At 39.4% G+C, this 22,794-nt stretch overlaps 1 protein-coding gene and 1 pseudogene across 1 annotated transcript in view; both read right to left on the bottom strand.

Annotated features, from left to right (window-relative positions):
* The window catches only part of CDH8 (cadherin 8), a 603,855-nt gene that overhangs the window by 429,360 nt on the left and 151,701 nt on the right, over positions 1–22,794 (bottom strand). The gene's annotated exons all lie outside the window — the stretch shown is intronic.
* Positions 15,942–16,117, bottom strand: LOC137097586 (U2 spliceosomal RNA; annotated as a pseudogene).

Below are 22,794 nucleotides of genomic sequence, written 5' to 3' on the forward strand. Positions count from 1 at the left end.
GTTGGGGAGGAAGACATTATTCTTGAGGGCAGGAATTTGTCAAGTGCTGGAGATAATGACACAAATGTTATAGAGAGTACTTGGCAAATAGTACAAGAACCCAAAAATGGGTGGAAGAAAACCATAAACAAGCAGTTAGGGAAGAAGGCCCATCATCTGTGATACCTCTACATAAAGGCACAGAGTATAGAAAATAAACTGTTAATACAACAAAGCAAATATGATATGAAACCTGGTGTTATTCATTTCTTGATTGGGATGTAAGAATATATGGATATAACCTATTTCAGAGAAATAGACTGAACAGGAAAGGAAAATGAATAGCATTATATGTCAAGAATATTTACACCTGTTAAGAGATCCATAACTGATCATAATCAAATGTCATGCTTTGGTTATGAGGTCAATGTGATGGGATCACTAGGTAGGAATGTTCTCCATGTTCTCCCGGAGCTTTTATACAGTAGGATTTATTTATTATTTATTATTTATTTATTTATTTATTATTTATTTAGGAGCCCCCGGTGGCGCAGTGGGTTAAACCCCTGTGCCGGCAGGACTGAAGACCGACAGGTCGCAGGTTCGAATCCGAGGAGAGGCGGATGAGCTCCCTCTATCAGCTCCAGCTCCTCACGCGGGGACATGAGAGAAGCCTCCCACAAGGCTGATAAAAACATCAAATCATCCAGGCGTCCCCTGGGCAACGTCCTTGCAGACGGCCAATTCTCTCACACCAGAAGCAACTTGCTCCTGACACGACAAAAAAAATAAATTATTTATTATTTAAAGTATTTATATTCTGCCCTTCTCACCTCGCAGGGGACTCAGGGTGGATTACAATGCACATATACTTGGCAAACATTCAGTACCATAGACATACAACATATATAGACAGACACAGGCAATTTAACATTCCAGCTTTCTGGTTTCATGAGGGTATGCTCAATTCCAGCCACAGGGGGAGCTGTCACTTCACCGTCCTCTTGTGACACTGAGTCCTCATTCTTACGCATGCTGCTGGAAGGTTTTATGGTGTTATAAATTAGATAATTACTCTCTCCAGCATAAAACAGTACCTAAATTTCCTACTTGACAGACACAACTGTCTTTCGGGCTGCATAGGTAAACAGAAAGCTAGACTATTAATAGTTGGGAGCTTACTCTGACCTGGGCTGAACTCATGACCTTTCAATCAGTAGTGATTTAATGCAGCTGGCTACAAAGTAGAAAGGGGAAGCCAATCATAATCAGAGACAGCTTATTTCAGACAATTTAGAGTAGGGGTGCTCAAACTTTTTAAACTGAGGTCCAGCTCACAGTCCCTCAAACTGTTGGAGGGCTGGAATATAATTTGAAAAAAAAAACATAAATAAATCCCTATGCACACTGCACATATCTTATTTGTAGACCAAAAAACCCACTTAAAAACAATACAATAATTAAAATGATTAACATTTTAACAAATATAAACGTATTAGTATTTCAATGGGAAGTGTGGGCCTGCTTTCAGCTGATGAGATAAGATTGTTGTTGTGTGCTTTCAAGTAGTTTCAGACTTAGGTTGACCCTGAGCAAGAGTTGGGTAAATGACCTTGGAGGGCCGTATTTAGCCCTCAGGGCTTAGTTTGAGGACCCCTGGTTTAGAGAAACACTAGGTGTGATTCCACAGTCAGGAACAATAAAAGAGAAGGGAGTTCATGATAGACAGGAGTTCCTTAAAAGTGAGACTCCGGCCCAGTTTACCTGTCCGAACGGATTCTCCCCTATGAACCATCAAGGTTGTTAAGATCTTCTGGAGGGGCCCTGCTCTCGGTCCCACTACCCTCGCAATCGCGTCTGGTGGGGACAAGGGACAGGGCCTTCTCGGTGGTGGCCCCTCGGCTCTGAAACTCTCTCCCTTTGGAGATTAGAACTCCCCCTTCTCTCCTGACCTTTAGAAAGCTGGTGAAAACTTGGCTCTGGAATTTGGCATTTGATGAGTGAGTCAATAACTCTTGACCACACGGACGGATGGTGATGAATTGTGATTTCATTCTGACGACTTGGCCTTATGTAATTATATGATTGTATTTTAATGTGTTTTTTTATTAGTGTATTATGGGATGTGATGCTTTAAACTATTGTTTATTAATCCTCTGTTGTGAACCGTCCTGAGTCTGTCGTTGGCGGTCAAGAAGACAGGTATATAGAAGTTCTAAATAAATAAATAAATATTGATTCCATAATTTCAAAGAAGTCTTAAGAGAAATAAAAAAGTGAGATGTCTAAAAAACAGGATGGATGTATAAAGAGTTTCAACTGAACTAAGATTTAACAGGGACATGTACAGGATATGGAATAGAGGAGGGATTCACAAAGAGGAATTCAAACAAATAGCCAACATGTGTGGGAAGATGTTTTTAAAGAAATCTCAAATATAGAACAAGCTAAGGGTTAACAAAGAGCCAAAATCAATAAAAAGTTTGGGGGGGGGGGTTGATGTCATGTTGGTACAAGAGGAAAGAACAAGAAAATGGTAGGGTGACTGCTTTGAGAAGATGGTGATACAGTAATAATAGAGAGAGAAGAAGCAGAACTACTCAACACCTTCTTTGCTTGACCTTCTCCCAAAACAATAATTGTGTTCAATCTGGAAAAAAAGATGGAGAAGACCAATAATGCAGTAGGGGAAATGCAGCACAGAATCTGTAAATGATATGAAGAGTATCCCAAAGGACAAGATACAAGGGGTATATTTTAAGTAAGGTCCGTTTGAACATAAGTACACAACGAAAGTTTATTTCAAAAAAGTAAATTTATTTTCAGAAAGTACATACTTCACTCTATTTTTTGACATAGTTGCCAAGTTTGTTCAAACACTTATCATACCTCTGAACCAATTTTAAAATACCCTCTTCATAAAAACTTGCCATCTGCTCCGATAACCAAGAGTTCACTGTAATCAAAGAAGGGTGACCGGAGCGGTCCTCATCATGGACGTTGTCACGGCCATCTTTGAATTGTCATACCCACTTACGCACTTTGCTTTCACTCATAACAGTATCACCGTACACTTCACAAATCTGTCGATGAATTTCTGCAGCAGGCAGGTTCCTTGCTGACAAAAAACCGTATCACTGAGCGAACCTCACATGCGGCGGGTGAGTTGATAGTCTTAAACATTTTTAAAGCACAGAACAGAACTGTACAGGTGAGCTACAGAGCGGAAACTGAGCACAGTTGTTCCCGAGGCATGACGGTACACGACACACATGCTCATTGCGGTATGCGCGCAAACTTACTAGTGTCTACAACAAAACGGACCTTACTTAAAAAAATACCCCTCATAGATTGTCCTCAATAGATTGGAGAACTGGGACCAATTCAGTTCTTCAATCTATTTTTTATTTTATTTTTTAGAAAGGATGCGTGCTGTTCTCATATCCTCTTTAGTGAGTTTACAGGAGAAAATAGCCCTATTTTTCATGGGCTCTGTTAAATATGAGCATCGAAAAAATATCACAATTTTAAAGGTTAATTTTGTTTAAAACATACACTCCAGAATATACCAACTGCCAAAGGGGCTTAGGAAGAATAAATAGATAGATCTGTGATATTTTTTAAGCTCCCATGAGAGAAAGGACCTGGGGAAATCGGGAAATAATGTTTTGCCCCACTTTATAATCAATACAAGTAACAGCTAAAAACATTTCTGATCAAGCAATAAAGGAGAGAAAAAGTGAGAAGATAGAAAGAGGCATGTTGAGGGAGTTGTTCTGTCTCCTTAGGCAATTGTCAGTGCTGAAAATCCTAACAATCAAAAATATAGCTGTCTTTAAAAATTATGTGATGCCCCCTTTTCCTCAATTTGCAAACAAATTCAGATTGGATCAATAAGACCTAGATTCCATATGTAAATATCGGGTTTAGGACTGGTTCCCACATACACAATTGCCATCCCTTGATAATTCAGTGCTCAATGTGTTTGATAATTGTAGTAATTTCAATCCTGATAACTCTGAAAATGAGGGAGAAAGGAACCCCAGAAGCCACCCTGAGTCCCTCTGCGGAGGTTGAGAAAGGAAGGGATACATATGTCCGAAATAAATAAATAAACAAACTTCCCCACTTAAACAATTACTTAATGAACAAATAATGAAAAACTTGCTTCTTCATTATAGTTATTCTGCAGACCCATTACAATATTTTAGAAACACTTTAGAAACTATGTCACCCCTCCCTCCTAATTTAGTAATGAGTATTGAAACATTTTTTCAATGAGCACACAGGCCTACTTTATATAGGATCACGAAGTATCACTGTTGTAGTAGAGTGTGCTGGTCAAGCTACAACTGGTAGTAGAAGGGGTAAGAGGGCTGCTCAGGTGTTGGAACAAGAGCAGCAAAGTAAATGAATTACGGAGATATTCATGACACCTACAGATACTGATTCGTTCAAAGGTTTCTCAGATTCTGAAATGGAGGAGGAGGGAGACAGGAGTAGAGGTTTGAAGTGGGTTACTCGTGAGCAAGAGTCAGAAGAAGAACAGGAAAGGAAGTGGATCCATGAAATACTTAATGTTCCAACTGAGGAGGAGGATTTTATGGGGTTCACAGGGAGTGATGGGACTGGGAGTGATAATGGAGAGGAGGATGGGCTGGACTGGACCCGTGTGCAAGAGATCAGGGACATATGTACACAACCAACATCTAGTGATGAGTTTGAAGGGTTTTCGGGAGACTGGCAACCTGGTAATACATGGGGTGATCTAAGTCTTGATAGACGCTGGAAAAGTTGGAGGGATGGGCAGTGGCAAGCAGCTGTGGAAGCTAAGGCAGCAGAGAGTGATGAAGACAGAGTGGAGAGCAGTTCATCATCTGATAATGAGTTATAGGATAAAAGAAGGTATCAAACATTGGGGACTTTGCAGTAGGCAAAGTGTTGAATTCGGGCTTGGGACTTTGTTGCTGCCATTACTTTTTCCTTGGGTCCTGGGACTGCAGATTGCTGTGTTTCCGTGCTTCTACTGACTGGAATCTCGTAAGTGCTGACTTCTACTTCCCATCTGACTCCGGATTGTTTTTGGACGACAACATCATGTTGTGGACCAAAACTTCTGCTTTTGGACATGCCTCGACCTGGGACTGTTTTCTGACTATGTTTTTGCTTGCTTCCACCTTGATACTTTGTGTTTCAAGAACTCTGTGACCTTGGAGCAGTTTGCTTGAACTTTTTGTTATCCCGGATTATATTCAGTGTTTTCTTGCTAGATACTTGCTAGATTCTTTGTTTTCTTGCTAGATACACTGAGTTAAGTGTTTCTAAGCTATTTTTGTTATATTGTTTGGATCTTTTACTTGTATTTGGCTCCCTTAAGGCATCTGGTTCATGACAATCACACAGCACTAAATTCATATTTGAAGGCCGTCCTGAGTCCCCCTTGTAGGGAGAAGGGCGGGATAGAAGTGTACGAAATAAATAAAATATTTGAAGGCTCTATTGAGTCCAAAATATTTAATATGACGGTGAATTAATGAGATTTCAGACGTTTGGTGAGATGTGAAATTGATCTTGAAGCCCACATATGTCTTTTGGAATGCACGTCACCCATAACTTGAATATGTGTTGGCTACAGTCCTACATGCAACTAAGTTGGAAGAAGTTTCACTGAACTGAAACAAGAGGTGGAAAGTATCTACAAATGATTCATTATTTGGAATTAAATATTTTTAAGCAAGAATATTTTGATGGTAACATAAGGAGGGACAACATATCTTTTCATCAGATTGTAACTTTGCTATTTTGTTGAAATATGAATTGCAACTAATGTTTTTTTTTTTTAAAAAAAAACAAACAATTGGGTGTTACTCATTCCTGCTAACTTCATAGTTATTTAACCTCATAGCTGAACTCCAGTAGTTGCCAAGAACATCTCCCCTAGGTTTCAGCTGCCACTGCTCTGACCACAGAGAGAAAATGAGAGCAACCATGCATAGCTTCCTTGTGCCAAGGCTAAATTGCGTCTAAATTTAATTTTTCTTCTCGTTCCCCCTTTTCCCTTGTGTGACATATCTTATTTAGTCTTTTGAGCTTGAGGCCCTGGCCTGTCAAGCTATTTGTCAGATTCTCTGTACAGACTTTTTGGTGAAAGAGTGAAGGTATAAATGTGTTAAATAAATAAACAGCTACAGAAAGGAAATGGGGGGGAAATCAAGTCTCCCAAACCTTACTTTCTCTTAAACTCATTATAAGATAAGTTTTGATTCAGAATTATAGTACTATATCAATATACCAATCTTTCCTGAGTACCCAGTTTCCATGAGATAGTATTATGTTTTGCAGTTACAGATTTGTGAATCTACACTGCAGAATTAAGGCAGTTTGACACCACTTTAACTGCCCTGGCTCCAGGCATGTAGCCAGAGCTTCAGCCCCCCCCCCCCCGAAATTCTCATGGTGGTTCGCGAAAAGACCTTACTGGTGCATTACTTAAACTGTTATGTTTATTCATATCATGATCTGATCACCATACTCAATATATCCCATATGCATGGGGGTATTGGGGTAATGATACAAAATGTTTGCTAGGGTAGACCCTCTTTCACTCAGACTCAGCCCCCTCCCGAAACTCAGCCCCCCCTTAACCCCCCCCTGAAAAACGTTCAGCCTCCTCCCCCCCCCCCCCCGAAATGAAATCCTGGCTACAGACCTGCCTGACTCAATGCTATGGCATCCCAGGATCTGTAGTTTGATGAGGCATCACATCGGCATTCTTTGGCAGAGAAGACTAAGTAAAAATATAATTCATACGACTCTATGGCGGTGACTCTTGGCAATTAAAGTAGTGTCAAACTACTCTGTGGTACATCTACACTGATTATTCAATTTGGAAAGACCCCAGATCAGTTCCATGGTGATCAAATGCCACAAGGAGTTTGTGCTGGGTGATGCAGAGCAAGGCCACCCTAATGTAGTCTTCACCTGCATTAACCAAAGATGCTCAAAATTTTGGTCTAGAATTCAGAGTATTCGCTTACTGAGTAAACAGTTGAGTTGCTTCACAAACAGAAATTTTCACTACCATTCCTTGTTTCCCAGATTCTTGCAGCCCAGGGACATGGGGTGGCACTTCCCCTCCTGGTCAGGAGAGGGAGGATCGCCTCGCAGAAGGAGGCCCTGAAGATAGGTTGCAATGTCTGGATTTGACAACTTCAATACAGATTTCTATCAGACAAGTTATAGCATTGATGACCAATCACAGCAATATGGAGGAGACCATGAAGGAGGAACATACAGCATGTTTGATACCTTCTTTTATCCTATAACTCATTATCGGATGATGAGCTGCTCTCCACCCTGTCTTCATCACTCTCTGCTGCCTTAGCTTCCACAGCTGATCGCCACCGCCCGTCCCTCCAACTTTTCCAGCATCTATCAAGACTTAGATCACCCCATGTATTACCAGGTTGCCAATCTCCAGAAAACCCTTCAAACTCATCACTAGATGTTGGTTGTGTACATATGTCCCTGATCTCTTGCACACGGGTCCAATCCAGCCCATCCTCCTCTTCATTATCACTCCTGGTCCCATCACTCCCCATGAACCCCATAAAGTCTTCCTCCTCAGTTGGAGCATTAAGTATTTCATGGATAAGTTTCCTTTCCCGTTCTTCATCTGACTCTTGCTCCCAAGTAACCTGCTTCAAACCTCTGCCCCCATCTCCCTCTTCTTCCATTTCAGAATCTGAGAAACCTTTGAACGAATCAGTATCTGTAGGTGTCATGAATATCTCCCTAATTCATTTCCTTTGCTGCTCTTGCTCCAACACCTAAGCAGCCCTCATACCCCTTCTACTACCAGTTGTAGCTTGACCAGCACACTCTACTGCAACAACCCCTTTTGTGTCCTAACCAGCAGGAGAACAAACCTCCTTCATTTTATGTCTCTGGGAGCTGTTGAGTTGGGTAAGGGCAAGTGACATTATTTAATTATGTAAATATAACTAACTACTAAGTAGTCAATGTAGAATATCAGCATTGACTTTTATTTAGCTAAAATACAAGTGCACACACACACACACACTTTTATTTAAGAAGAACAGTAAAAAAAAACACAGAGTGCTTGCATCACACCTGTCCTTTGCACATTAAATGTTTTGCAATACAATCGTATCCACATATACATTTAAGTCCCACTGAGATAAATATTGCTTTAAGGTAAGATTGGGGAAATGGCATTAAGGAAGCTGTAGTCTTAGAAATTTAGATTGTTCTGTTATTCCCACTTCAGAATGCTGCTTTTTGTAAAAAATGTACTTTTTTATTTAAAAAAATAACATGTAATTGAAATTAAGAAATCTTACATATAGGGTGTACCAAAAAAAACTGTAGACAAAACATATTGAACATTCTTATCCAAATCTTCTGCCCTCATCTACACACGAAAACTACAACACTGATAATAATAATTACCTAAACTAAACACACACAGGGAAAATGTGAGTCCCAACGTGCCAGTTTCCGTTTATAATTCTCAAAAGTTAATTCTACCTCCTTTATTATAATAACAAAAAAATCGTACGTTAATAATAAAGGTCAAATTTTGCTTTAAGAGTCTATAACAACTGTAACAAACATTGTGTTAAAATATCCAAAATACATAATGTGGTTCATTCTCCGGGTTTCTATTCATTTTCTTTTATGTGCAGGTACGCTTAATAAATGGAAGCTGATTTTATTCAATGTCTCTTTCCGCCCACCCCCTGAGGTTTATAATACCAAAACCTGAATTAAGCTGGCATTATATCTTGAAAGGCCAAGAAAGTACAACTCTTCTTTGACTGTTCAGTGAAGGCAAAGCTGTGCTTTGAACTAGTAGAACCCTTTCAGGGCAAAAGCTTAAAGAAGCTTATAAAGATGAAAACAGTGTGTGCTCCCATTTTTCGCATTTAATTTCATTGAGTGCTGTGGCAGAGAATTCTCAAATATTCTCCTACTTTCCCAACTTTTTCACAGGCGAAAACAGGAGGCACTTTTGTAAAAGCCCCATTCCTGCTATTATATCCACCTTGCTCCTCCCTCTAATTCAACTGCATGCAGTTTAAATCTATTCTTTAATACTACCTATTTATATTACATATGCAAATTTGAAAAAAGCCAGGTTGTAAAAGTTGTTTGACCATAGGACTGGGAATAGAGAAGAAGGGATCAAACTTGATTTAGTTACTTGTACTCCTCCTCCTCCTCCTCCTCCTACTACTACTACAATAATAATAATACTATAATAATAATAATAATAATAATAATAATAATAATAATAATACTGTTGCTCAGTAGGCCTGGGTAACAACGGAAAAATTTGTTTCTAAACTCATTTCGTTTTTAAGGGGTCCAATGCATTTCGTTTTTAAAAAGAATTCCAAATTTTTCTTTAAAAAAATGTCGTTATTTACAAAATTTCGTAAATTTTGAATTGATTCGTTAATGGCGGACGTGATTGCGCAATACGCTAAAAAAAAAACCTCCAAATGGGACAGGGGAAACTTCTGAAGCTTCCCTCTCCCTCTGTTGTTGACTGTTGGTGTGATAATTTTTTTTTATCACTGATAAAACAAAAACAACTATAAAACTTGCACCAGACGATTTCGAAACGATTTCGAACCAATTACGAACCAATTACGAAATAAATTGAAAAATTTGTTTCGATTTTTAGTTGCTCCTGCATGGCTCAATATTGGATCGTAAGCTAATTTAAATACGAATCAATAACGAATTACGAAATTAACGAACGAAACCGCCCAGCCCTATTGCTCAGATGATTCATTGGAACATGTGCAGCAAATACCAAATCTATATCTATATCGATGTCAAGACCCAGAAGCCTCAAGTAGAGCCAAACACAAGATAAAGAGTTCAAACACAGCTTTATTGTACAAAAATAGTCTTTTAAAGGATAAAAGTGCATAAAGTAATGTAGCAATTGGGCATCAAAAATGCAGTAATAACAGTAACAAAAATATAACCTTGATTATAATGCTGTTTAATCCAGATTAAACTTACAGTTCAGCAATCTGCTTGAAAATTAGCACAGCACAAAAACACAGTCACAGAAGATGCAAAATGAAGTCCCAAAAACGATGAGATGTTCAAGCACAAAGTTAACAGTTTAAAGTTCCAGAAGTCAAAAGCGAAAGTCAAACCAGTACGTAGTCAAGCCGTAGTAAAAGGTAAACAGAGGAATGCAGGAGTCTCAGGAATGCAGGAAAACAGGAACGCAGGAAGCTGTAGCCAAGGACCCAAGCTAGTGAGTTGGCAGCAACAAAGATTTATGTCCCATAAAGACACTTTGCCTTCTGCAAAGTTCTATGGTCAACACATCAGCTTTTATCTCATAATTCCTCATTCCTAGAAAGGCTACTCCCTTCTCCCTCATTACTGCTATCAGCTGCCTCATCCCCCACAGCTGAGTGCGATGGCTCCTCTCTCCAGCACTGCCAGCGCCTGTCAAGACTTACGTCTTGCCAGGAACTCCCAGGTTGCCAGTCACTAGTGAAACCCTCAAACTCTTCACTCGAAGTAGGTTGATTACAAATCTCTCTTATCTGTTGCACACGGGTCCAATCTAAACCCTGGTCCCCTTCATCACTGTTTAAAATGTTTGAAGACCCCTGGTCTACACTGTAGAATCAATGTAGTTTGATACCATTTCAATTGTCATGGCTGAATCATATGGAATTCTGAGAGTTTAGTTTTAGAAGTGACTTAGCCTCCTGCATGAAAGAGTGCTAGTGCCTCACCAAACTACAAGTTCCATGATTCCACAGCCATGAATCATGGCAGTTTAAGTGGTGCTGATATGCACTAATTCTACAGCTTAAGTGCACCCTGAGTCAAATAAAATTTCCCTTGTCTAAAACCGAATCTCTGTGTCCCGTTCATTCTTTCATGGATGATCAAGGGTCTGGAGAACAAGCCCTATGAAGAGCATCTTAAAGAGCTGGGCATGTTTAGCCTGAAGAAGAGAAGGCTGAGAGGAGATCTGATAGCCATGTATAAATATGTGAGAGGAAGTCACAGGAAGGAGGGAGAAAGCTTGTTTTCTGCTTCCCTGGAGACTAGGACATGGAACAATGGGTTCAAACTACAAAAAAGGAGCTTTCATGTGTTCTGTCATGCGCTGGGCCGGTAACAGCTGTACTCTTCTATACGACGTATACTTTAAGCCCAACGGGAAACAAGGGGTGCCTCAAAGAGGGGTTCTTAGGGATTTTTCTGAAGTAATGGTCTTTAGAGTCTTTAACGATACAACAAAGCATTTATTATGGAACAAACAACAAATCTTCAATGGTTCAAACAACACTTCAAGGCTTTCTTAGTCTAGTCCTCAATGGGCTGGTACCTGAGTTTGACTAACTGTACTTTCTCTGTAGGAAAAAACCCTTTTTAACCTCTCCCAGGCTGTTTACTATCTATGCCTCATCGGTGTGGGTCCTACTACCGATTCCAAATGCGTCTGGGTATCGAGTAGACCTACCAGCCAAAGCTTGAAGATATTTCAGTTGGAGTTCTGTGGATCTGCAGTGCTGTCCTCCCTCAGAGAATTCTTTGAGAACTTCCGGGCTGTTTTCCCTCTGATTGCTGAGAGGCTGAGAGGCTGTGAGCTCTCAGCCAGAGCCTTGGGACCTTTTCCCTGGATGCTATTGAGAAAAGAAGCTTTTCAGGATGAGCTGGTCTACATCCTATAGTTTTGCTTCCTTGTGTGAGATTGCCCAAAAGTGGCTCCTTTCCCTCCCAGAGCCCTGAACAAGGGGTGGAACCAAAGCTTAATTAATTAATTAATTAATTATGATGGACAGGAGGCCTGCCCTATAACTGCAAACAGATAACAGAAAGAAAATAAAGTTGGAGCTCCTGGTACAGCCATACTAGCACACAATCTAACATTAGGAAGGACTTCCTGACTCTGAGAGCCATTCAGCAGTGGAACTTTCTGCCCCAGAGTGTGGTGGAGGCTCCTTCTTTGGAGGCTTTTAAACAGAGGCTGGATGGCCATCTGTCAGGGGTGCTTTGAATGCAATATTCCTGCTTCTTGGCAGGGGGTTGGACTGGATGGCCCATGAGGTCTCTTCCAACTCTAGGATTCTATGATTCTATGTTCTGAAGCCATGATAGAAAAAATACCATAAAATATTTTTGTGGGGAAGCAAAATAAAATCCTATGAAATTTCTTGTTTATAATGAATCCAAAATGGAAAGGAATGTAGAAAAATTGTATCATTTTCAAACACTTTCTAACATTGGGAAGAATCTTGCTACAATTACTTATTACTTCCTTCAAGAACAAAATGACTAAGCAATGATATGTTTTTCCCCCCTAAGGATAAATTGGAGCATAACACTTAAGCTACCTAGAAATTTTTGATAATTTTGGCACTTTTTGTCAACAACTTTCCAAAATGCTCAAATAAGTTCATAAGCATGATTGAAAAAACCGAGGAATGAGCAATATGGAAGTGACAATAAGTTTTAAAAGCTGACAGATTTGTGCCTCAAGGAAGATAATGTTTTGATTGCTTAGCTCTTCATAGCCTGGTTGCAAATTCTTGTTTGTTTAGCCCAATTTGTGCTGTTAAATTCAGATTGCTATCTATGCTCCTCTTTTTGGGAAGGCTTCCTGTCTTTTAATAGCTACAAGCCATGCAAATACAACATGGCAATCTCTGTTCTTGGAACAATAATATCTGCTGCATTTGGCCAATATAAATGGAAGAGAGGGATGTTTCAGCTCATTTTTATAATTGCTTTTAGCTGTCCAGTGACACATCTACACTGAACTGTTATCCCAAAAGGCAGATGAATGGGCTCAACTCAACTAAATGATAATTGTAGATGTGCCCCAGGAATCAGAACAAGTTGTACTTGGACCTCCAAAGGGGATGTAGGCACCACTGGCATATATTATATATCATATTGTTCATCACATCTCCTTCTCCAAATGCATCTGCCTTGGAAAATTTCAGTGCTAGAAAAGAAAGATTGACACATTCTACTGTAATATAATACTAGGGATATAGGTGAAATACAGCCATTTAAACCAGCTGCAGATAGTGAGATCTGGGCCATGGATAGTTGAACCAGAAGTGTTCCATCTCCCAGGAGCCTGATTTGCTTTACTTTATAGTTGCTTGAGGTTGCTTCCTCTTGCATTTTCTCCCAGGGCTGCTGCAGCTTTGGAAGAATCCTAAAAGTTAATAGTATCAGAGTCTGCAGGCCTCTTTGCAACTATTGGCTTAAAGAGCAGCTCTTTGAGTTTAGGGACCGCCTTTTCTCCCAGGGAAAGATCTCCATTTTAGATTCTCCCCTGCCTTTTCAGTTAGAGGAAAGACTTCAGACGTGCTGATGGCTAGGCAGTTAGCTCTGGGAGGACCATTGCAAAAACTAAACTGAGTAAGCTATATTAAGCTATAGATAGTATATTATACATTATATATTAGGGCTGGGCGGTTTCGTTCGTTAATTTCGTAATTCGTTATTGATTCGTATTTAAATTAGCTTACGATCCGATATTGAGCCATGCAGGAGCAACTAAAAATCGAAACGAATTTTTCATTTTATTTCGTAATTGTTTCGTAATTGGTTTGAAATCGTTTCGAAATCATTTTGAAATTGTTTCGTTATTATTTCCATATGTCTGGTGCAAGTTTTATAGTTGTTGTTTGTTTTATCAGTGATAAAAAAATAAATTATCACACCAACAGTCAACAACAGAGGGAGAGGGAAGCTTCAGAAGTTCCCCCTGTCCCATTTGGAGGTTTTTTTAGCGTATTGCGCAATCGCGTCCGCCATTAACGAATCAATTCGAAATTTACGAAATTTCGTAAATAACGAAAAAAATTTAAAGAAAAATTCGGAATTCTTTTACAAAACGAAACGCAATGGACCCCCTAAAAATGAAACGAGTTTAGAAACAAATTTTTCTGTTGTTACCCAGGCCTATTATATATAAGTATTAAGCTATATTGAGTTAATATAAATAGTATATTGTGTATTGAGCTGTATTGAGATATTATAGACAGATAAGCTTAATTGAGAAGATTGAGTTATATAGTTATATATAGAGAGAGTCTTCACTGCTTTGTCCCCAGAACTAACCTTAAGTTATAGATAGGGAAAAACCTGCTTTTTTCTAAACTACAACAATTTAAGGTTAGGGTGTTAAGATTCCAGGATCCTATCTGCCATTTGGAGAAAAGGGTTACCTCTGTAACTAAAGAAAAGAAAGAATATTTTTGTAGTTTCATCTATTGACTGTTTGTTTGCAACTTTGATGAACCATGCCAAGTCTTGAAGGACTTTGAATAAATAAATATCCTTTTTTGATGTTTAAACCAGTAATAGTCTCAGTTGCTGAGCATCTCAAGCTTCTCAATATAGACACCTGCAGTTCGCTCAGGCATAGAGAGAAGCACATCGCAGTTTTATTTTTTTATATTGTCTGGGTGGATGGCACAAGAAGCATGGATACCGAGTCCTGATAAGCAGATACCAGTACCGGCAGCGAGCCTCCCATGGACCCTTGCGCCTGACAAGATGAAGAAGCTACCCAATGTTCCCAAATAAATCTCAACAAGTTGAAGAATAAGCCACCAAAGTAATTAATTCAAATTAGCTGAAGTGATGCCTGCTTGCAGTAATCCACCAAAGGAAGCTGAGATGCCATGACATTAAAAGATAGACATTTTTATACAGTACATTCCTTTGAAATTCCCACTCCTGTCTCAACTGGAGCCAGCTTTGCCATGATTGGCTGAGTCTTGTTGATGTCACAATCAGCTGAATGGGATTCCCTGGTGAGGTGGGACTCGGGCACCCACCAGTCAATCAGAGAGAGTTCCCTGCTTCCAATGCAGGTTTTTGCTCTCCAATGGCTGACTGGGAGCAGGATGGAAACTTCAGACAAAAAAGATATAGTTTTATGATTGGATTACATTGTCCCAGCTCCGAGACAAACAAAGTGGGGCCATCAGGTCCAATGCATTTTATTGTTTTAATGATTGTTTTCAATGTATCCTTATTGAGCAGATCTGGTGACTCTGCACCAGTGTCCATTATGTTCCAAGGCAGCATATTGTCCATAATGAGAGGATTAAGAATTCATTCCCGGGAAAAGGGGAAATGGCATTCTGGAAAATGGGGCAAGCCATCCTAACATCTGGGACGAGAATACCAAGTGATATATCCTTTTATATGTCCAGGTGGCTGCACAAAGGGCAGGCAGTCCAACTCTGGATCCTGTTGTCCCCTCTACAGTTGCCCTGAGGATGATGAGTGCTTGAGTCCTTTGTTTCTTAAGATGAGGCCCAGAAAACACTTGAGGGAATTTCCCAGGTCATGAAGTGCTGGTGAAAGGTCACTAAAGTCTCTACCAGTGACATACTTCTTCAAAAGGTGTTTTATACATAGGGATATAAAATATATACACCTTAAAAGGATAAAATGGGGATCCGTGGATACCGGATACGAGGGTAACCGTGGCACCCAAGGAAGGTAGATGGTTAGCTAGGGTTTCAGGGGAGGGAAGGAGTAGTTAATGCAAGAGAGAGAGACTGAGTCCTGCTCTGGGAGTCATGGGGGGCATATGGGCCATGTGGCCACCAGGGTCGGCTGCAGAGGGTGAAAATAGGAGGAAAAGAGGCAAAAAGTGATACAAAGAAGCAGATTTAGAGGATAATGCACCAAGGTGCACTTTATTTAGGGTTGGGTTGTAATATAGCTAACAAAAAGAGAAAGAAGTATCTCAGGTGTCAGTAGCTTATGCTGGGCTCTTCAAATGGGAATTTGAAAAATACAGGGTTCTTACTGGCCATGGTTTGTCCCTGCCACGTCCCCAATGAGAGAAAGAAATACAATTTGACCTGGCCGGGGGTGTTTCTGACATCATAGGCACAACTCCAACCTTACAAACACAATGTTTCACTTTTTCCTCCAAGAAAACAAACATTGCATGAAGCATGAGCAAAGCTTCCAGCCCAATGCAGTAATGAAGAAGTTTGTTTGGAGAAAAGGAAATGTTATGCATAGAAGATACTGATAAGAGCAGATACTACACTTGATCTTAGCCAAAAGGCCGAGAAGCGATGCTGCCTTTATTGACTTCTCTGCAGCATTTGATACTGTTAACAGAGAAGCATTATGGAATAAGTTGTGCAATCTCAAAATTGAACCTAGGCTGCTACTGATAAAAACCTTATAGCTGCTTGAAAGTATGGTTTGGGGTAAATGGAGCTATGACAAGCAGGATCAACACATGCAAAGGGGTAAGACAAGGGTGTATTTTAGCACCAATATTATTTAATCTTTATATCAATTATCTACCTGGAGTAATGAAAGACCCTGTAACTCATATGCCTAAAGTCCTAAACGCATATTGTAATACTCTGCTGTATGCTGATGATATGATATTACTATCACACTCGCAAGTTGGACTTTGTAGGTTGTTAAGAAGACTCAGTTCCTATTGCCAGAATAACTCTCTAATCATCAACAAGATAAAATCAAAAATAATGGTATTTGGAAAAAGGCAGCAAAGACACAGATGGCAATTGGATGGTGAGGTAATAGAACAAGTAAACACCTTCCCTTACCTTGGAGTAACTTTCTCTGAGACTGGTTCTTGGACTTTCCATCACCAAAGGAGTCTCCTCAGGGCAAAGGCTAGCCTGAATCTAATACTTAAGCTAAAAACACATAGCTACCCAGGTAGCCTAATCCCAATAATTAAAGTGTATAAAGCTAAGGTTACACTTATGCTTTTATATGCAGCAGAAGTATGGGGTTTAAGTTCCGTCTCAGTAATAGAACAAGCTCAACCCCAGCACTTGAGAAGTATATTGGGAGTAGATAAAAGGACCTCTGCTGCTGCAGTGAGAGCAGAACTGGAAATCTACACAATCAATGCACAGTCTAAACTTAGAGCGTACAATTACTGGTGTAAAATCAATGTAATGGAGCCTGATAGACTCCCAAAATTGTGCCTACTAGAACAGATAAAATCCCAACTACCGACCTCCTGGATTACACAACTGACAAATTATATAAGAAGTTGTGGGCTTCCTGTCTCTTGCGCCTCAAATGACCAAGTAAGAAAGGGTGCTATACAAAGAATTTTAGATATAGAAGCACAAAAAGATATAGCCACCCTCAGTAAGACTGCTAACCTAAAATGGCTGAGTCAATATAAACGTACCTTTCAAACTGCTAACTACCTAAAAATGCAAATACCAAAACATCTCAGGGAGTTATTCACTCGAGCCAGATTTGACCAGCTCGAGACAATGGTTAGATACGGGAGATTTAACAGCATCCCTTATAATGAATGGAGTTGTATCTGCGGGGCACCTGAAATTGAGGATATAGCACACATATTGTTTGATTGCAAATTGTATCAAAAGGTGAGAGACTTCCACCTTGGTCCATATATCAAACGGACAATGTATTGGGATTCTCACATCAGAACAACATATTTTATGTGTGGCCAAGACCCAAAAATAACGTATAAAACAGCTCTGTACTTAAGCAAAACAATACGTCTGAGAACCACATATGTAGGGCTGATTGGGGTAAATTGTAGGGGTGATAATGAAATATGATGTATATACTCAGCTTGATCAGTTTATCAGTTTTATCATGTCTTATCATATGTATTTACTGTATTATTATAAGTGTCTTATTTTAACTTACTACGTGGAGTGTGATCAGGTCTTGTCAGGCCTTGTTGTTCTGTTTCTTATTGTGATATGAAGATCCCAAGTCCTAGTAGCACCTTAGTATAACTAATTGTCGCTGCACACCGCACTTTTTACCCTACGTGCCTCCTGCCATTTCAGCACTTTTAACCCTTGTACCCCAGTGCGCCGGCCGAACCAGTTTTTAATAATGTCTTGATGTACTGCCATTGTCGTTATTTTGTTTATTGTTTGATTTGCTTGCTATTGTGGTGTTATGTTATTTTGCTTATTGTTGATTTGCTTTGTTATTGCGATGCTACGTTTTCTATTGTATTGTGTTTTGTGGCTTCGGCCTGTGTAAGCCGCATCGAGTCCTCCGGGAGATGCTAGCGGGGTACAAATAAAGTTAATAAATAAATAATAAATAAATATGGCCTAAGGGCTAATCAATAAAATTACTACTACTACTGCATAGAAGATACAGGATCCTTCAATCTTGAGAAACTATGTTATCTTTGGATTCTCTTCTCTGTATATTCTTTACATTAGATAAGGGTTACTATTGAAGGAAATCTGTCAGTTTTGCCTTCTCTCGCATTTATATTTGGCAAATTTGGATAAATTGTAATGAAACAGGTGCCGACATGAAATCTTCACTCTTTAATAGTATTGAGCCCGGGGCATGCCTTTTCTATGATATCTCTATTATGAGACTGTATTCCCAATTATTTTCATATAGTGCCTTCATTGCTCTTACTTTGGGAGTCAAAGTTGAGCTTTTAATAGTAAGATTCCTTTCATTCCCAAGTTAGTTGCTATCTGCTTTTCTTAATCCCTTTTAACTATCCTATAATTGCTGTATGTCTTATGTAAAGGCTGGATTAAATCCATCAGATTCTACCATAATAACCAGAAATGGAGAGTGACAAGAAGGAGAGTCATGTCTAAGACTTACCCCTAGAAAATGTCTTAGTGGATTGATATAAAACTTGACAGAGTAAGAGACTTGATTTGAGGATAGAATGTGCCAAATTTTATTTATTATTTGTGTGTATGGAGGCATAGCAATGGCTGATTCATAGTTTGACAGTTTGATGTGTGACCCTCAGGAGTTTAATTTTTTTTGGGTCATACCCATGTACCCATATGCTGTAGTTAGAGTCACTAATTTTTCTCCTAGTTATACAGCCTGGTGCTCAAAAAAATTCATTATATTAACATCCTTCCACAATTGCTCTATCTTTTTCAAAACTTGCCTATAATTAGAACAAATAGAATTTTGAAGTTTGGAACAAAGATCTTTTGAGATTTATTTGGATGGGAAAGAAGCCTAGAATCAAATTCAGAAACCTGACCGACTTGAAGAAGAGAGGAGGGTTCGGCCTCTCAGATCTCAAATTGTATTATGAGGCCTGCTCTTTATGGTGGATAAAGGACTGGATCCGTCTAGATAGAGTTAAGATACTGTCACTGGAAGGGTTCGATTTAAGAATGGGATGGCACTCTTATCTCTGGTACTCCAAAATTATAGTAGAAAAGAACTTCAAGAACAACTCTGTAAGAGCTGCCTTAATAAGAACCTGGGAAAAGTACAAGGACAGATTGTATTCCAGAACCCCGCTGTGGCTGTCACCTCTAGAGGCGCAACAGAGAAGATTAATGGGAGGAGAAAATTGGCCCAAATATGGAGAAATCTTAAAGAAAGAAGACGGCATTTACATTTTGAAATCTCAATACGAAATTACATTCAAGTTCAAAAATGTTTCATGGTTCCAATACATGCAGTTGAAAGAATACTTTAAGAAGGATAAAGAGAGAGGATTCTGTGATAAAGGTAGATTCTGGGGGACTATAATTCAACGGGACAGAAAAAACATCACAAACATTTATTTAAGTCTGCTGGAATGGTCAACAGAAACGGAAATCATAAAGGAATGTATGATAAAATGGACCACCAATGTCGGGAGATCTATCAGCTACCAAGAATGGGAACAACTGTGGAACAAGCAGATGAAATATGTTTATGCGACGGAACTGAAAGAAAATCATTACAAAATGATATACATATGGCACATGACCCCACAGAAGCTGAGTTTAATGTACAAGAAAACTTCGAACAAATGTTGGAAGTGCGACTCTCAAGTGGGGACCTACTACCATCTCTGGTGGACCTGCTCCACAGTCAAAAGTTACTGGAAGGAAATCAAAGAACTATTCCAGAGAATACTAAAAACCAAAATCCAAATGAAACCGGAATACTTCCGGTTGGGTATCACAGACAATGACATAGATTTAGATCCCAACCAAGATATTCTGTTTACCTATTTCGTGACAGCCGCCAGAATCGTATACGCTAGGAGATGGAAACAAAAAGAATCCAGCTCAGTGGAGGAGTGGTTACAAAAAATTTGGGATTTGAAAGACATGGATAAGCTAACCTATTATTTAAAAGATTACACAGGAACACCCTTAAAAGAACAGATTGGAGACAGTTTGAAGAGTTTATGAGTACCCACCAAGAAAAGGAAGAACCAGGGTCCTACGAGAATAAATAGTAGGACGAAACAAGCATAAATTGACACTAACAAACACTAAGAAAAATTGGACAAGAAGATGAGCCGAGATGAGAACTGAAGAAATAATTAAACAGGAAAAAAAAGGGTGAGAACGTCAGAAGGAAGACTGGGAAGTCAACCCCCTCCCTGTACTACCCCTCCCCCTCCCCTCCCCACCCCCAACCCCATATCCTCCCCCCCTACCCTCACATCCATACTCGCCCTTCAGCATGTTACCCCTACCCAACACCCCCTCCCCATTGCATACCCACTTTGTAAAACTTTAATAAATATTTAATAGAAACATTCATTATGAGGTCAAAAAGTACAAATTTTGCTCTGTATGATTTTAGAGGTTTTTCCCCCCTAATTAAAATACATTTCCCTACTTCAAGCTATGGTATTCACATGCTCTGTGTTCAATATGTGTTGTCAGTTTAGTAAACTTTATATAGTTGAGGTCAAGAGAGAATGGAAATGAATGCAGCCGCTTAGACAAAGAGAATGCAGAAGATCAAATCACTAGGTCGGAGAAAGAAAAAAATCCTTCTTCCCACTCACTTGAGAAAAAAAGTCAAATATTGACCTTGAATGGTTTTGTTCACCTATACTATTGTTGTGATGCTAAGTTCTCTGCTTGTTATTCCCCCCTAATATTTTGATCAGCTTATTTGTGAAATATATTATATTTCTATTCTTGAGAAAAGTTCGGGTCTAATGTGATTTCTTTTTCAGATAGAGCCCAATCTTCAGACAAATGAGCCTTGTTTTTGAGACAATAGTGTCTGAACATATTTGCAATGATAATTCAAGAATGACAGCACTTCCTGTTATGAGGAAATTGCTACTGCAAATAATTTAGCAATGTCCAGAGATAAATCAGATATCAATAAAGAATTATATCAGCAAATGGCAGTTAGTGTCACCTAACTACTTTGACTATTGTTTAATTATCTGCTGCACTGTACTAGATAGATCCGTGGAGTCGAAAAAATGAGAACCCCAGTTTTACAGACTGATGTTATCATGCCAAGGTCATGCCATTATCATTTGGTTGCACTGCAGAATTTTTCATCCTTTCTCTTCTGCTTACAACTGTTATCTCCTTCCCTCCACTTCTACTGCAAAATTAATTGACTAAAATGAACAATCCTTTAATATCAGCAGTCCTGCAACATGGTATCACTTGTGTGTATCGCACGAAAACAGAAAACAGCGGCTCGCCAAGATACAAAACAGTACGACTCAGAAGGGTGATCTATGACTCAATGCCACATCAGGAGCCTGCTAATGGTTCCTGTTATGTTTCCAGGGACAAAACAAACAACTGTAGCCAGTGGTTACAAGTAAGGTATCTGACACATTGGGTGTGTGTGTGTGGGGGGGGGGGGGGAATAGCTGGTCTCATATGTTATTGTTTACAGAGAACATAATATACAGGCCCTTTGGTCTGATTTCTTATACTGTGTGAAAATGCCCAGAATGTCACCTACAATGAGTACATTATATACTGTATCCGTGTAGAAATTATAATAAAAAAATCAACCACAAAAATACATCCATGTTCCAGTACGTGTGTTATACCTTAACACAGTGGTTCTCAATAGGGCTGGGTAACCACGGAAAAATTTGTTTCTAAACTCGATTCGTTTTTAGGGGTTTTTTGCGTTTCGTTTTTTAAAAGAATTCCAAAATTTTTCTTTAAAAAAGTTCAAAATATACGAAATTTCGAAAATTGCAAAACAATTACGAAACAATTACGAATCGATTCGTTAATGGCGGACGCGATTGCGCAATATGCAAAAAAAAATTCCTCCAAATGGGACAGGGGGAACTTCTGAAGTTTCCCTCTCCCTTTGTTGTTGACTGTTGGTGTGATAATTTATTTTTTATCACTGATAAAACAAACAACAACCCTAAAACTTGCACCGGACATACGGAAATAATAACGAAACAATTTCGAAAAGATTTCGAACCAATTACAAAACAATTACGAAATAAATTGAAAACTTCGTTTCGATTTTTAGTTGCTCCTGCATGGCTCAATATCGGACCGTAAGCTAATTTAAATACGAATCAATAACGAATTATGAAATTAACAAACGAAACCGCCCAGCCCTAGTTCTCAACCTTCCTAATTGTGACGGCGTGTCTGTCCCCACTTGTATGTGAATGTATAGCTAAATTGTTTGGTTATCTAAAGCTGTCTGTCTATCAATGTTGTTTACACCGGTTGAATTGCTCCCTCAGTCCAATTGTTTGGCTCTGCCCAGGCATGTAGCCGGGGGGGGGGGGGGGCTTGAGGGGCTTCAGCCCCCCCACCCCAAATTCTCATGGTGGTTCGCGAAAAGGCCTTACTGGTGCATTATTTAAACTGTTATGTTTATTCATATCATGATCTGATCACCATACTCAATATATCCCATATGCATGGGGGTATTGGGGTAACGATACAAAAGGTTTGCTAGGCTAGACCCTCTTTCACTCTGACTCATCCCCCCCTGAAACTCAGCCCCCCTGAACCCCCCCCCCCC

Source organism: Anolis sagrei, chromosome 8 (assembly GCF_037176765.1).
Source record: "Anolis sagrei isolate rAnoSag1 chromosome 8, rAnoSag1.mat, whole genome shotgun sequence".
NCBI classification, from domain to species: domain Eukaryota; kingdom Metazoa; phylum Chordata; class Lepidosauria; order Squamata; family Dactyloidae; genus Anolis; species Anolis sagrei.